General features: G+C 40.7%; 4 non-coding genes and 1 pseudogene across 4 annotated transcripts; all 5 read right to left on the reverse strand.

The window, feature by feature from the left end:
- Nucleotides 1–1,401: 1,401 nt before the first annotated feature.
- Nucleotides 1,402–1,595, reverse strand: LOC121006419. The gene has a single exon (XR_005780267.1). It is a non-coding gene; the product is annotated as a U2 spliceosomal RNA (small nuclear RNA).
- A 5,980-nt stretch (nt 1,596–7,575) lies between these two features.
- LOC121006376 lies at nt 7,576–7,764 on the reverse strand. The gene has a single exon (XR_005780229.1). It is a non-coding gene; the product is annotated as a U2 spliceosomal RNA (small nuclear RNA).
- Nucleotides 7,765–8,955: 1,191 nt separating this feature from the next.
- On the reverse strand, nt 8,956–9,097 carry LOC121006575 (annotated as a pseudogene).
- Nucleotides 9,098–10,116: 1,019 nt separating this feature from the next.
- LOC121006204 lies at nt 10,117–10,307 on the reverse strand. The gene has a single exon (XR_005780068.1). It is a non-coding gene; the product is annotated as a U2 spliceosomal RNA (small nuclear RNA).
- A 1,017-nt stretch (nt 10,308–11,324) lies between these two features.
- LOC121006364 lies at nt 11,325–11,509 on the reverse strand. Its single transcript, XR_005780219.1, has one exon. It is a non-coding gene; the product is annotated as a U2 spliceosomal RNA (small nuclear RNA).
- Nucleotides 11,510–13,794: the final 2,285 nt, after the last annotated feature.

The following is a 13,794-nucleotide window of genomic DNA, read 5'->3' on the forward strand; positions in this document are numbered from 1 at the left end:
AACATCGTCATTGTATAATAAGGTGAACGTAACCCCATCAAACTCAGGATCATTAACATATTCTCTCAGAGAGACAAGTAAATTGTGACATGCTGGGGAATTAATAAATACCAGAGTATAGCATCCTTTTCTTGGATCCTGCAGACATAGAATGTCATCTTTACTCACATGCAGACGTTTGAAAAGCACTTCCTTGACCAGGAACTCCAGCGTAAATTTCCCTCTCTTTTCTTCCTCGATATCGATGCGAAATCCATTACGGACCCGGTATTCTCCGGCCTCTGCAGAGCGAATCGTCACTCCCATGGTGATCGCCTCCTCGACCCTCAGCCTTGGCTACGTCCGGACATGCCTTGATCGTAGCCAAAAGGCCGAGAAGCGATAACCTGAAAAGGGTTCGCAGTACAGGCCGATGGTCCCCAATGCAGAGCACTAATGAAGGCAATAGACTACTGTCCCCAGCCCAATACACAGTCCGGGAGGCTTCTTTCTCTCACAAACCGGGGAAAACGTTCGCGCGCGTCCTACGCACAGAAGTCACCAGCATGCTTCTTTTCTTGTTTGCTATCTGCATAGCTCCGCCCACACGCGACTTTTGGACACGCCTTTTCTTCGCACGAAATTCCTGGTGCGGTGCCAAAGCACGCCAAGCAGAAAGCATGATAGGAATAGTAGTGAGTGAAAGGAAAAAAAAAAAAAAAAAGGATAACCATTGTTGATTGTGATGTCACAGCACCATTGTTGAGTGTTCCATCAGGGCCCTTGTGATGTCATCCAATAGCTGACCTTACTTGACCTCTTTGACCTCTTGACCTGACAAGGCTCTTGTGACACGCGCAGTGTTCCGTCCATTGAACAGACAAGGTAGGTCCAGCTGCATAGGAAGTGCTGGGCTACTTTTTAGCCACTAAGTAATCCAGTTCAAAAGATCCACAAGAGGGAGACACAGGCAAACTTTACTCATTTATTGAAGCACTGCAAAAGCTAAATGGTTACATCCAGCCAACTTGATACAAAAAAGGGTCAATTGACTGCCAGAGACGACTCAGCAACCCTCCGAGGTGTGCACAACAGGCCCAAATCAAACGTGGAGGAGGGGAGGTCCAAACAATTCATTCAGGTGATAAGCCAATTAACCAATCATCAGTCCTAATTGGATCCAGGGTGTGAGGAGACTGGCTGAATGGGTTGCTTGGTGCTGGAAACAACCGACAGCTGATGCAATTAGGAGATTGACAGACTAGATGCAGGTATTATATGCAAAAAGCAACACTGCACTGACTGGGCAGACAGAGGAGAAGCTGAAGGAGGCACGACACACACAACTTTCCACTTGCTTGGCTGGAAGGATGATGCTTGCAATCCATTTCAATTTCATTCTGTTTTTTCATACTGGATTAGAAGGGGTGCACCGGTCCTGGAGGTACTGCAATACCAGGTCAATGCGTGGAGTGGACAGAGCAAGCTCTTTTTCCATCTCCCTGTTCGAAAAATCCATTTAATATATGGTCCCCAGATAGGGGACGTATCAGATATTAAACTGATAAGAACAGATTTTTTTTTTTACATTTTTATTATAAAACTAGAAAACTTACATAACAATACAACAAAAATTACTCAAGAAGCACATTCCACATGTTAACATTCCACAATGTAGCAGCTCTAACACCTAAATATTGTCTATCTCTCAAATAAAACACATATGCCTCACTTAAAGCAAGTTTAACACACTCTTCTTCACTAATCAAATCTCTCCGAAACAACAAAATATTACGAACCTTCCATAATGCATTTTTTAAACAGTTTACCAAAGTCCATAATACTTTCTTTTTACTTGCCTGTGGTACTGAGCAAAGTCCATACATTACCAGTTCATGGTTCAGATAACCCAGATCACATGTATGCTTCAACAACACCCCCACCCTCCTCCATAAGTTTTGTGCATATTTACAGTTCCACATTACATGAAGTGATGTTTCATCCATAGCACAGTCTCTCCTAGGGCACTTTGCTGTTGACACCAATCCTCTTCTATGTTGAAAAGCCCTTGTCGGCAAACAGTCTTGCATCACCATCCAGGCTAAGTCTTTCAAACAATTAGAAAGGTAAGAACAGTTACATAACTTCCAGCATTCCATGGACTTAGCCTCTGTATAATTTGACACCAAAGAAGTTTGTTCATTACTCTTCAGATATTGCATGATCTTTCGCGTATTACTTAAACATTGTCTCTCACAGTTCTCTAAAGAATATTGTCGAATAGTCCTCTCAATCAATACATATTGTTTTGGTGGAACAAGCAATACAGGTACAGTTAACGGGATTTGTATCCATTGGCGTCTCCGGAACAAATGACCTGCTGCATATTTCAAGAAAAAGGACCAGGTATTTTCAGCTTTCATAATCGTCCTGTAACAGAGAGAAAAGAACTGTAGATGTAGAATTTTCCTTATGTTAGGTATCTCTTTACCTCCATGCTTTTTTTGTTTATACATCGTCTCCCTGTTGACTTTATCCATTTTTGAACTCCAGATGAAATGAAACATAACTCTCTGCAAGAACTTCAGACATTGTTCATTTGGAGGGAAGACTACATTAAGGTATAACAGGATTGGAATGATCAATGCTTTGATAATCAAGTTTTTCCCTTCCATTGTTAACTTGCGTAATTTCCAGAAATCCACCTTCTTTTGAACCTTTACTTTAACTTCTTCCCAGCTTTTTTGCCCATTGTTATTGTCATCAAAAATAACTCCCAGTATTTTTATTTGTTCCTTCTGTATTTTAAGGTCTGGGATATTTGCATCACTCCAGTCACCGATGGCATAACAGTCACATTTTGTTCTATTAAGTCGAAAAGCTGATGCTTGGCAAAAGAATTCTGTCACTTGAACAGCTCTTCGCAACGCAGGTATTGATGTACACATAATTGTGACGTCATCCATATATGCCCCTGTTTTAACAGCAAGTCCATTACCTCCTGGTATTGCAACACCCTTAATAACCTTGTCCTTTCGTAGTAATGACAATAACGGCTCTAAAACACAAATGAACAAAATGGGTGACAGGGGGCATCCTTGTTTAACTCCAGAAAACAAAGTAACATTTTTTGACAGAAAGCCATTGACAAGAATTTGACTGAAGGATTCTTTATAAAGCAGCGATATCTGTTTTATTATAATCTCTGGAAAATTCATTCTCCTCAGCACCATCCACAAAAACTCATGAGACACTCTGTCGTATGCTTTGAGGAAGTCCAAAGACAATATGGCAAGATCTTGTTTCCTCTCGCTCTGATACCAAATACAGTCTCTTATTATGTTAAGGTTTTCCCATACTCCTCTACCTGGGACTGCACATACTTGGTCTTTGTTTATCACTTTACCAATCACCACTTTGATGCGATTTACTAACACTTTGGCCATTGCTTTATAGTCCATATTTAAGAGGGTGATTGGCCTCCAATTTTCCAGTTGCGACCTATCCCCCTTCTTATACAGTAAAGTCACAATACCTTTTCTCCAGGATTCTGGCAATACTTCTGACTTTAAGGCTTCTTTAAAGATGATCAATAAGTCCTCTTTCAATATATTCCAAAAGGTTAGGTAAAATTCTACTGTAAGTCCATCAGACCCTGGAGTTTTATTTTTCTCGAAACCTTTAAAGACAGTATGCAGTTCTTCAATTGAGATATCTTTACAGAGTATTTCCTGTTCCTCTTTTTCCAATTTATTTTCCAAAGCGTCTAAGGCATCCTCCACAAAGTTTTCATCTATTGGTTTTTTATTAAACAATTCTTGGTAGAACTGTTCCACTTTTTCCAACATTCCTTCTTTCTTTGTTTCTCCATTTATATTTGATATCACAGATTTTTGTCCAGTTACTTTTTTGAAGAAATATCGCGAACACTTTTCGTCAGCTTCCAACTGTTTCACTTTTGTATTGAATATTATTTCTTTACCTTTTTGATAGATTGCCTTTTTAATTTCTCCTTTTGTTTTCTCAATCAGGTTAGAGACATTGATGCCTCCATTCCTCATCTTCAGGTAAGTTTGTAATTTGGTATTCAAGTTCCTAAACCATTGCTTTCTTTCTCTTGCTCTTTTAATCCCAACTTTAAGGAAGAATTCTTTTGTTTTGGTTTTAACATACTCCCACCATAGTAGTATTGATGTGAACTTTCCTTTACAACAAGTCCATCTTTTGTAATTTTGGACAAAGTCTTTCTTTACTTGTTCATCATTTAATAAGTCCACATTTAGCCTCCATGCACCTTTGCCTTTTCCATTTTCGCTTATTTGGATTTGTGTTAGTAACAGCTTATGGTCGGAAAAGATATTTTCTTCTAAGGACATAGATATGGGTTTAAGAGTTTTAGAAATAAAGAAATAGTCCAACCTGGATTGAACTGCGGAGTTACCCCACGTGTATCCTGGGTCTTTGTCTTTCATATTAGTCCATACATCAATTAGGTTAAAGTCCATAATCATATTTTTAAGTTGTTGTACTGTTTTGTCATTTCTCCTTACAGTATCACCAGTTCTGTCTCCTTCTTTTAAAACACAATTGAAGTCTCCAGCTATGATTATTGGTGATTGTCCAACAATGAATGGTTGTAAGTCCTCTATCAGCTCGGCTCTTTCATGAAGATCTGGTGAGGCATACACATTTAACAGTCTCATTTCTTTTCCATTAACAGTGATGTTTACAAGCAATGCTCTTCCAGGGACAAGTTGCATATATGAATTCACTTGGCACTTATTTCCCTTGAATAATATTCCCACTCCTGCAGCTTTATTGTTATTTTCTCCAGACCACAATGAAGGGCCATGTGACCAACTTTCTCTAAGGTCTGCATAGTCCAAGGAATACTCTATTCCGCACTCTTGTATAAAGATAATATCAGAATTTACGGATTCCAAATAAGCAAACATAGCAGCTCTTCTAGTTGCTCCCTTAATACTCCTCACGTTAAGGGAGGATATTTTTAATGTCTCAGTCATTATTCAATATGAATTCAGGTAACAAAACAGTCTCTTTATATACGCAAGCAGCTCTCTTGAGCCCTTTGAATTTCTCACTGTTTGTGAGATGACTTTGTGAAGACATACTAAGCATTAGGTCATTTCATCCGATGAACTACTTGACAAAGGTGGAATCAAATCTGATGGTGTTGGACTAGGGAATTGCTGGATATTGGCAGGATTCGATAAGGACACACTTTGTTTTAAGCCACTATCACTTTCATCTGCACTCTGCCGAGTTGCTCTTTTAGTGTTAAAGATGTCAGGGTTACTCCCTTTTCTCTTGTTCTCTTTTATCTCCGTCTCCATGCTTTCCTCTCCAGAAGTTCTCCCTTTCATCTCTGCTCCAGCGACAGGTCTCCCTATCGCTTTTGCAGAAACAGCAGTTTCAGGAGCAATCTTCCCAGGATCCTCTTTGGTCTCATTATGCGGCACTCTGGATGAACCAGCTTCAGGCAGCTTTTGAGGTAAGGTTGTAATCACAGGTTGCTTTAACACAGAGACTTCAGCTGTAGGTTTCCCAGCACCCTCTTTGGTCTCATTATGCGGCACTCTGGATGGACCAGCTTTAGGCAGCTTTTGAGGTAAGGTTGTAATCACAGGTTGCTTTAACACAGAGACTTCAGCTGCAGGTTTCCCAGCAGTCTCTGTTTTTTTTGCTTTTGCAGCTTCTGCATAAGATTTTGTCCGTTTAGGGCAGTCTTTAAAAGCATGTCCTTCAGATCTGCACAGATTGCATATGATTGTGTTTGGACAGTCCATAGTTTTATGTCCAGTTCTTTGACAATTCCCACAGTATATGACTTTATCATTTTTGCACTCTGTTTGCACATGCCCAAATTCATGACATTTCCGGCAATATCTAGGCATGCCAGGGTAATATAAATATCCTCTATCTCGTCCAATGGAAAAATTGGCTGGAGGATTTTTCAGACCTCCAATTCCCTCAGGATCCGTCTTGAACGTGACAAGAAACTGATATTTTCCAGTCCATATATTTAGTCTGTTCATCAATTTTTTAGATGACTTTATATTTAGGCAATATCCAGATAGAAAAGTTTCAATGTCACACAGTTCAACAAATGGGCTATACATATGTACAACCAAGGGTACTTCCCCCGTTGAGTAAAGCAAAACAAATTTTAGTCCATTTAGAATTGGATCCTCATAATGCAGTTTCAATTGTTCATAAAGATTATGGCAATCCGAAAGGTTGTCAAAAGTTATAATAAACACACCTTTTTTTGAATCGTTCAGTGCCAAGATATTCTCCTTCCTCACATTCAAAGTTCCTTCCAGGATAGTTTCCACGAAAAACTCCAGCTCTCCTTTCTCTTTCACATCTTCAGAAATCTCAACCAAGACGGAATTACGAATCCTCATCTCGTTGTCATAAGCGAAGCGGACGTTGTTCATCGCCATCATCTTCCTTCTGGTACGGGATCGCCTTCTCACTCGTCGCAGGAAGCTCGGACAACCTCTCAGCAAAGTCCGGACAAGCCAGAAATCTTTGCCAAAAGGCCGAGAAGCGATAACCTGAAAAGGGTTCGCAGTACAGGCCGATGGTCCCCAATGCAGAGCACTAATGAAGGCAATAGACTACTGTCCCCAGCCCAATACACAGTCCGGGAGGCTTCTTTCTCTCACAAACCGGGGAAAACGTTCGCGCGCGTCCTACGCACAGAAGTCACCAGCATGCTTCTTTTCTTGTTTGCTATCTGCATAGCTCCGCCCACACGCGACTTTTGGACACGCCTTTTCTTCGCACGAAATTCCTGGTGCGGTGCCAAAGCACGCCAAGCAGAAAGCATGATAGGAATAGTAGTGAGTGAAAGGAAAAAAAAAAAAAAAAAGGATAACCATTGTTGATTGTGATGTCACAGCACCATTGTTGAGTGTTCCATCAGGGCCCTTGTGATGTCATCCAATAGCTGACCTTACTTGACCTCTTTGACCTCTTGACCTGACAAGGCTCTTGTGACACGCGCAGTGTTCCGTCCATTGAACAGACAAGGTAGGTCCAGCTGCATAGGAAGTGCTGGGCTACTTTTTAGCCACTAAGTAATCCAGTTCAAAAGATCCACAAGAGGGAGACACAGGCAAACTTTACTCATTTATTGAAGCACTGCAAAAGCTAAATGGTTACATCCAGCCAACTTGATACAAAAAAGGGTCAATTGACTGCCAGAGACGACTCAGCAACCCTCCGAGGTGTGCACAACAGGCCCAAATCAAACGTGGAGGAGGGGAGGTCCAAACAATTCATTCAGGTGATAAGCCAATTAACCAATCATCAGTCCTAATTGGATCCAGGGTGTGAGGAGACTGGCTGAATGGGTTGCTTGGTGCTGGAAACAACCGACAGCTGATGCAATTAGGAGATTGACAGACTAGATGCAGGTATTATATGCAAAAAGCAACACTGCACTGACTGGGCAGACAGAGGAGAAGCTGAAGGAGGCACGACACACACAACTTTCCACTTGCTTGGCTGGAAGGATGATGCTTGCAATCCATTTCAATTTCATTCTGTTTTTTCATACTGGATTAGAAGGGGTGCACCGGTCCTGGAGGTACTGCAATACCAGGTCAATGCGTGGAGTGGACAGAGCAAGCTCTTTTTCCATCTCCCTGTTCGAAAAATCCATTTAATATATGGTCCCCAGATAGGGGACGTATCAGATATTAAACTGATAAGAACAGATTTTTTTTAGTTGATGCGTCAGAAGACGCGGCATATTTAAATCAAGTACTCATTATGCCATACGCCTCATCATCCAAATCAACGTATTTTTTACTTTTTATTCATATTTTCTTCTTATTATATATTTTTTTTAAAAGAATAAACAGAACAAAACATAAAAGAACAAACAACATAAAGGGACGAACAACAAAAAACTAATCTTCTTCTTAATTCTTCATTTTTGCCTTTTTCTTTTTCTTCTCAGCAACTTCATAATTTCCCCAAGTATCATTTACCGAAACAGTTCCAGACCCTATCGTCACTAATGCAGAGACTTGACAAAATTCTTCTTTACCTTCTTTTCTTTCCTTTCTAAATATAAGGTCCCGTACATCATCTGCATCTAGAACTTCAGAGCTCTGGTCTACCCAGAGTTCTTCATTTTTCTGCATCACTTTAATACCTTCTTCTTTTCGGTTCACAAAACCTTTCTCAAATTTCACTTTCTTTTCAATATGACCAATCTCTCTCTCTATTATTTTTACTTCTTCTTTCTTTTCACATACTTTTTCCGTACACTTTACTACATCTTTTCTTGTCTGTTCTAACTTCTTTCCAAATTCCCAATAACAAAATCCATTTTTTTTATTTATACTTATTCTTCCTGCTAAGAAATCTTCTCTTCCTTCTTTTAACCAAACACAAAATCTTCTTTTTCCATTCCAGATTCCTACTTCGTTCAAAAACCTCTTCTCATACTTTACAAAAAAACCCATGTTCTCTAAAAATTCTTTAATCTCATCTGTCTCCACAAATGGATCCTCCATTTCAACCACCAACTTTCTCGCCATGCCAATACCGGATACCAGGACTTCCACCCCTGGAACCGGGCTAGATGCCTGATTCCAGTCAGCAAAGAAATCCAAACATTTCTTTTCAGATACTAAAGTCACATCAAACGTTTTCCACTTACTGTTCCTTTGCATACAAAAAATTGCGTCCTTTCCAATACTCCCAAATTCTTCCAGTAATTCCAGAATGTAGTTTCCATCCCAGGCTCTCACAGGATCTTCCTTGCATATGAATCTCAAACAATTCCTTTTCTTTGCAAAATCCATTTCCAAGCCTTCTACTGGACCTCGATTTCAGGTTCTTTAAATGCCAATCCTCTGAGCTGCCCCCTGCAGCTATGTGCAGTGGCAGGGTGATCGCTTCCCGTTGCCCCGGGACTAAGCCGTCCCCCCAATAGCAGCACAGGGTCCAACTGCGGCTATAAACCACAGCCTTTCCCTGAGGCAGAGGGTCCGGGTACCCGGGGCACCTCTGGCCAAGACCAGTGCAGCACCTCTCGATACTACACTTGATCTTAGCCAAAAGGCCGAGAAGCGATAACCTGAAAAGGGTTCGCAGTACAGGCCGATGGTCCCCAATGCAGAGCACTAATGAAGGCAATAGACTACTGTCCCCAGCCCAATACACAGTCCGGGAGGCTTCTTTCTCTCACAAACCGGGGAAAACGTTCGCGCGCGTCCTACGCACAGAAGTCACCAGCATGCTTCTTTTCTTGTTTGCTATCTGCATAGCTCCGCCCACACGCGACTTTTGGACACGCCTTTTCTTCGCACGAAATTCCTGGTGCGGTGCCAAAGCACGCCAAGCAGAAAGCATGATAGGAATAGTAGTGAGTGAAAGGAAAAAAAAAAAAAAAAAAGGATAACCATTGTTGATTGTGATGTCACAGCACCATTGTTGAGTGTTCCATCAGGGCCCTTGTGATGTCATCCAATAGCTGACCTTACTTGACCTCTTTGACCTCTTGACCTGACAAGGCTCTTGTGACACGCGCAGTGTTCCGTCCATTGAACAGACAAGGTAGGTCCAGCTGCATAGGAAGTGCTGGGCTACTTTTTAGCCACTAAGTAATCCAGTTCAAAAGATCCACAAGAGGGAGACACAGGCAAACTTTACTCATTTATTGAAGCACTGCAAAAGCTAAATGGTTACATCCAGCCAACTTGATACAAAAAAGGGTCAATTGACTGCCAGAGACGACTCAGCAACCCTCCGAGGTGTGCACAACAGGCCCAAATCAAACGTGGAGGAGGGGAGGTCCAAACAATTCATTCAGGTGATAAGCCAATTAACCAATCATCAGTCCTAATTGGATCCAGGGTGTGAGGAGACTGGCTGAATGGGTTGCTTGGTGCTGGAAACAACCGACAGCTGATGCAATTAGGAGATTGACAGACTAGATGCAGGTATTATATGCAAAAAGCAACACTGCACTGACTGGGCAGACAGAGGAGAAGCTGAAGGAGGCACGACACACACAACTTTCCACTTGCTTGGCTGGAAGGATGATGCTTGCAATCCATTTCAATTTCATTCTGTTTTTTCATACTGGATTAGAAGGGGTGCACCGGTCCTGGAGGTACTGCAATACCAGGTCAATGCGTGGAGTGGACAGAGCAAGCTCTTTTTCCATCTCCCTGTTCGAAAAATCCATTTAATATATGGTCCCCAGATAGGGGACGTATCAGATATTAAACTGATAAGAACAGATACTACACTTGATCTTAGCCAAAAGGCCGAGAAGCGATAACCTGAAAAGGGTTCGCAGTACAGGCCGATGGTCCCCAATGCAGAGCACTAATGAAGGCAATAGACTACTGTCCCCAGCCCAATACACAGTCCGGGAGGCTTCTTTCTCTCACAAACCGGGGAAAACGTTCGCGCGCGTCCTACGCACAGAAGTCACCAGCATGCTTCTTTTCTTGTTTGCTATCTGCATAGCTCCGCCCACACGCGACTTTTGGACACGCCTTTTCTTCGCACGAAATTCCTGGTGCGGTGCCAAAGCACGCCAAGCAGAAAGCATGATAGGAATAGTAGTGAGTGAAAGGAAAAAAAAAAAAAAAAGGATAACCATTGTTGATTGTGATGTCACAGCACCATTGTTGAGTGTTCCATCAGGGCCCTTGTGATGTCATCCAATAGCTGACCTTACTTGACCTCTTTGACCTCTTGACCTGACAAGGCTCTTGTGACACGCGCAGTGTTCCGTCCATTGAACAGACAAGGTAGGTCCAGCTGCATAGGAAGTGCTGGGCTACTTTTTAGCCACTAAGTAATCCAGTTCAAAAGATCCACAAGAGGGAGACACAGGCAAACTTTACTCATTTATTGAAGCACTGCAAAAGCTAAATGGTTACATCCAGCCAACTTGATACAAAAAAGGGTCAATTGACTGCCAGAGACGACTCAGCAACCCTCCGAGGTGTGCACAACAGGCCCAAATCAAACGTGGAGGAGGGGAGGTCCAAACAATTCATTCAGGTGATAAGCCAATTAACCAATCATCAGTCCTAATTGGATCCAGGGTGTGAGGAGACTGGCTGAATGGGTTGCTTGGTGCTGGAAACAACCGACAGCTGATGCAATTAGGAGATTGACAGACTAGATGCAGGTATTATATGCAAAAAGCAACACTGCACTGACTGGGCAGACAGAGGAGAAGCTGAAGGAGGCACGACACACACAACTTTCCACTTGCTTGGCTGGAAGGATGATGCTTGCAATCCATTTCAATTTCATTCTGTTTTTTCATACTGGATTAGAAGGGGTGCACCGGTCCTGGAGGTACTGCAATACCAGGTCAATGCGTGGAGTGGACAGAGCAAGCTCTTTTTCCATCTCCCTGTTCGAAAAATCCATTTAATATATGGTCCCCAGATAGGGGACGTATCAGATATTAAACTGATAAGAACAGATTTTTTTTAAGTTGACTACCCCAAAGGGGTATATTTTATTAAAGTCAATCAAATTTACAGAAATAAAAACTCATTATAAAACATTTAAAACATTAATCACGACATGTTTATATAAAAGAGTTTTTACATAAATTAAATAATTGAACCCCATTCCCTTAAAAACCATTTATGACACATAAAAGGAGCCCGTTTTTTATCAATTAAATAATATTTATACATTTCGTCTAAAATCATCTTTAAAACATTTTCCTCAGAAATAAAATCATGTTTAAAACATAAAATATTTCTGGCTGACCATAGAGCTGCTTTCACACAATTTACTGTCTTCCATGCCATAGTCTTTTTTATCCTGGATGGGCATTCCAGACCACCATAAAACACACCGTCCATTGTTAAAACTCTAAGTCCAGATATTTTCTTCAGTAGGGGGAGCATCTTTGTCCAGATTCTTTTAGCGAAGAAACAATGCCAGAATAGATGATAGACGTCTTCATCCTCCCTACATCCTCCTCTTGGACATTCGGCGGTGCCAGTTAATCCCCTTCGGTGCTGGAATGCCCGGCATGGAAGACATTCATGTACGCAGCTCCAGGCCAGATCCTTCTGTGGGTTAAAAAGATAATTAATATTCACATCTTTCCACGTCTCTTTACATTTTGTGTCACTAAAATTTTTGATCGGGGCTGTCAACTTTTCGTCTTTTATACTCTTTAAAATGCTCTTACTATTTTTCAGCTCATGCACCCTTTTTCCACTTAAATTAAAAGAGGTCACTATTTTATCTAAAATTTTATAATATTCGGGCAGGTTAAAAGAATAAGGGGAATTTAAAACAGTATCAAACCACTGATGTCTCCTCATAAAATAACCTGTATTATACCGGATAAAATAAGACCATGAATTTTCTTTAAAAAGGGTATTAAAACATAAGCTAAAATATTTAATTAAAAGAAACGCTTTAATGTCAGGAAAGTCCTTACCACCTTTGTTCTTAGGAAGTATTACCAACTCTCTCCGCAGTTTTTCCATTTTTGATCCCCATAAAAAATTAAAACAAGCCTTATTAATTTTTTTTAAAATACGATCTGAGGGTGGAAAAACCATGCTTAAATACAGTAAAATTGGTAAAATAATCATTTTTGTAATTAAAACCTTCCCTTCCATTGATAACTTCCTAAGACTCCACATACATAATTTCTTGTTTACCTTTTCTGTTACCGCATCCCAACTATGGAGCCCATCATTGGACTCACTGAAGGTGATTCCCAAAATCTGTACAGACTCAGACTCAGGAATAAAAACATCCGTTAAAACCATGTCTCCGATATTTAAAACACTGCTTTTACTAAAATTTATCTTAAATCCGGAGGAGCAGCAGAAATACTCTACCTGCTTTGAAGCCTTTTGTATTGATGGGGCGTCCCTACACATTACCGCCACGTCATCCATGTACCCCACTACTTTCGCCTCTTGTCCCCCCCCGCCTGGCAGGGGGACTCCTCGTATTTGTTTGTCACTCCTCAAGGCACATAGAAGAGGCTCTAGCGCACAAATAAAAAGTAGTGGGGACAAGGGACACCCCTGCTTCACACCTGATTTTAAAAGAATGTCCTGAGTCTTAAAACCGTTAATTAAAATCTTACTTGTACAGTTGTCATAAAAGGCTCTCAGAGAAAGTAAAAAGCCCTCCGGTATACCCATTCTCTTTAAAACCTGGAACAAATAAAAATGAGAAACACGGTCAAAAGCCTTTTCGAAATCCAGGGATAAAATCGCCACCTTCCCTTTTCTTTCTTTAATATTATTAATGGCATCTTTTAAAAGGTTAAGATTATCCCATATACTCCTCCCGGGCACCCCACATACCTGGTTGTGATGTATGATTTTGGAAATAATTTTCTTCATACGATTCGCGCATAATTTCGCCATAATCTTGTAATCACTGTTTAAAAGGGTGATGGGTCTCCAATTTTTTATATCAGTTTTGTCTCCTTTCTTATATAATAATGAGACCTCCCCTTTTTTCCAGGAACCCGGGAGAGATTTTGTATTAAAAACTTCTTTGAAAAGATAAAACAAATCCTCTCTTAAAATGCCATAAAATATTAAATAAAATTCAATGGGTATACCGTCGGGTCCGGGGACTTTCCCTTTTTTAAAACTTTTCACTGTTTCTAAAACTTCTTTCTCTGAGACGTCCTGTAATAAAAATTCTTGAGAGTCTTTATCTAAAATATTATCAATCACCTTCAGTGAGTCCTCCATAAAATACTTATCAATTTTTTTCTTATTAAATAAATCAGTATAAAATTCATGT

Source organism: Bufo bufo, chromosome 6, assembly GCF_905171765.1.
Source record: "Bufo bufo chromosome 6, aBufBuf1.1, whole genome shotgun sequence".
Taxonomy (NCBI): Eukaryota; Metazoa; Chordata; class Amphibia; order Anura; family Bufonidae; genus Bufo; species Bufo bufo.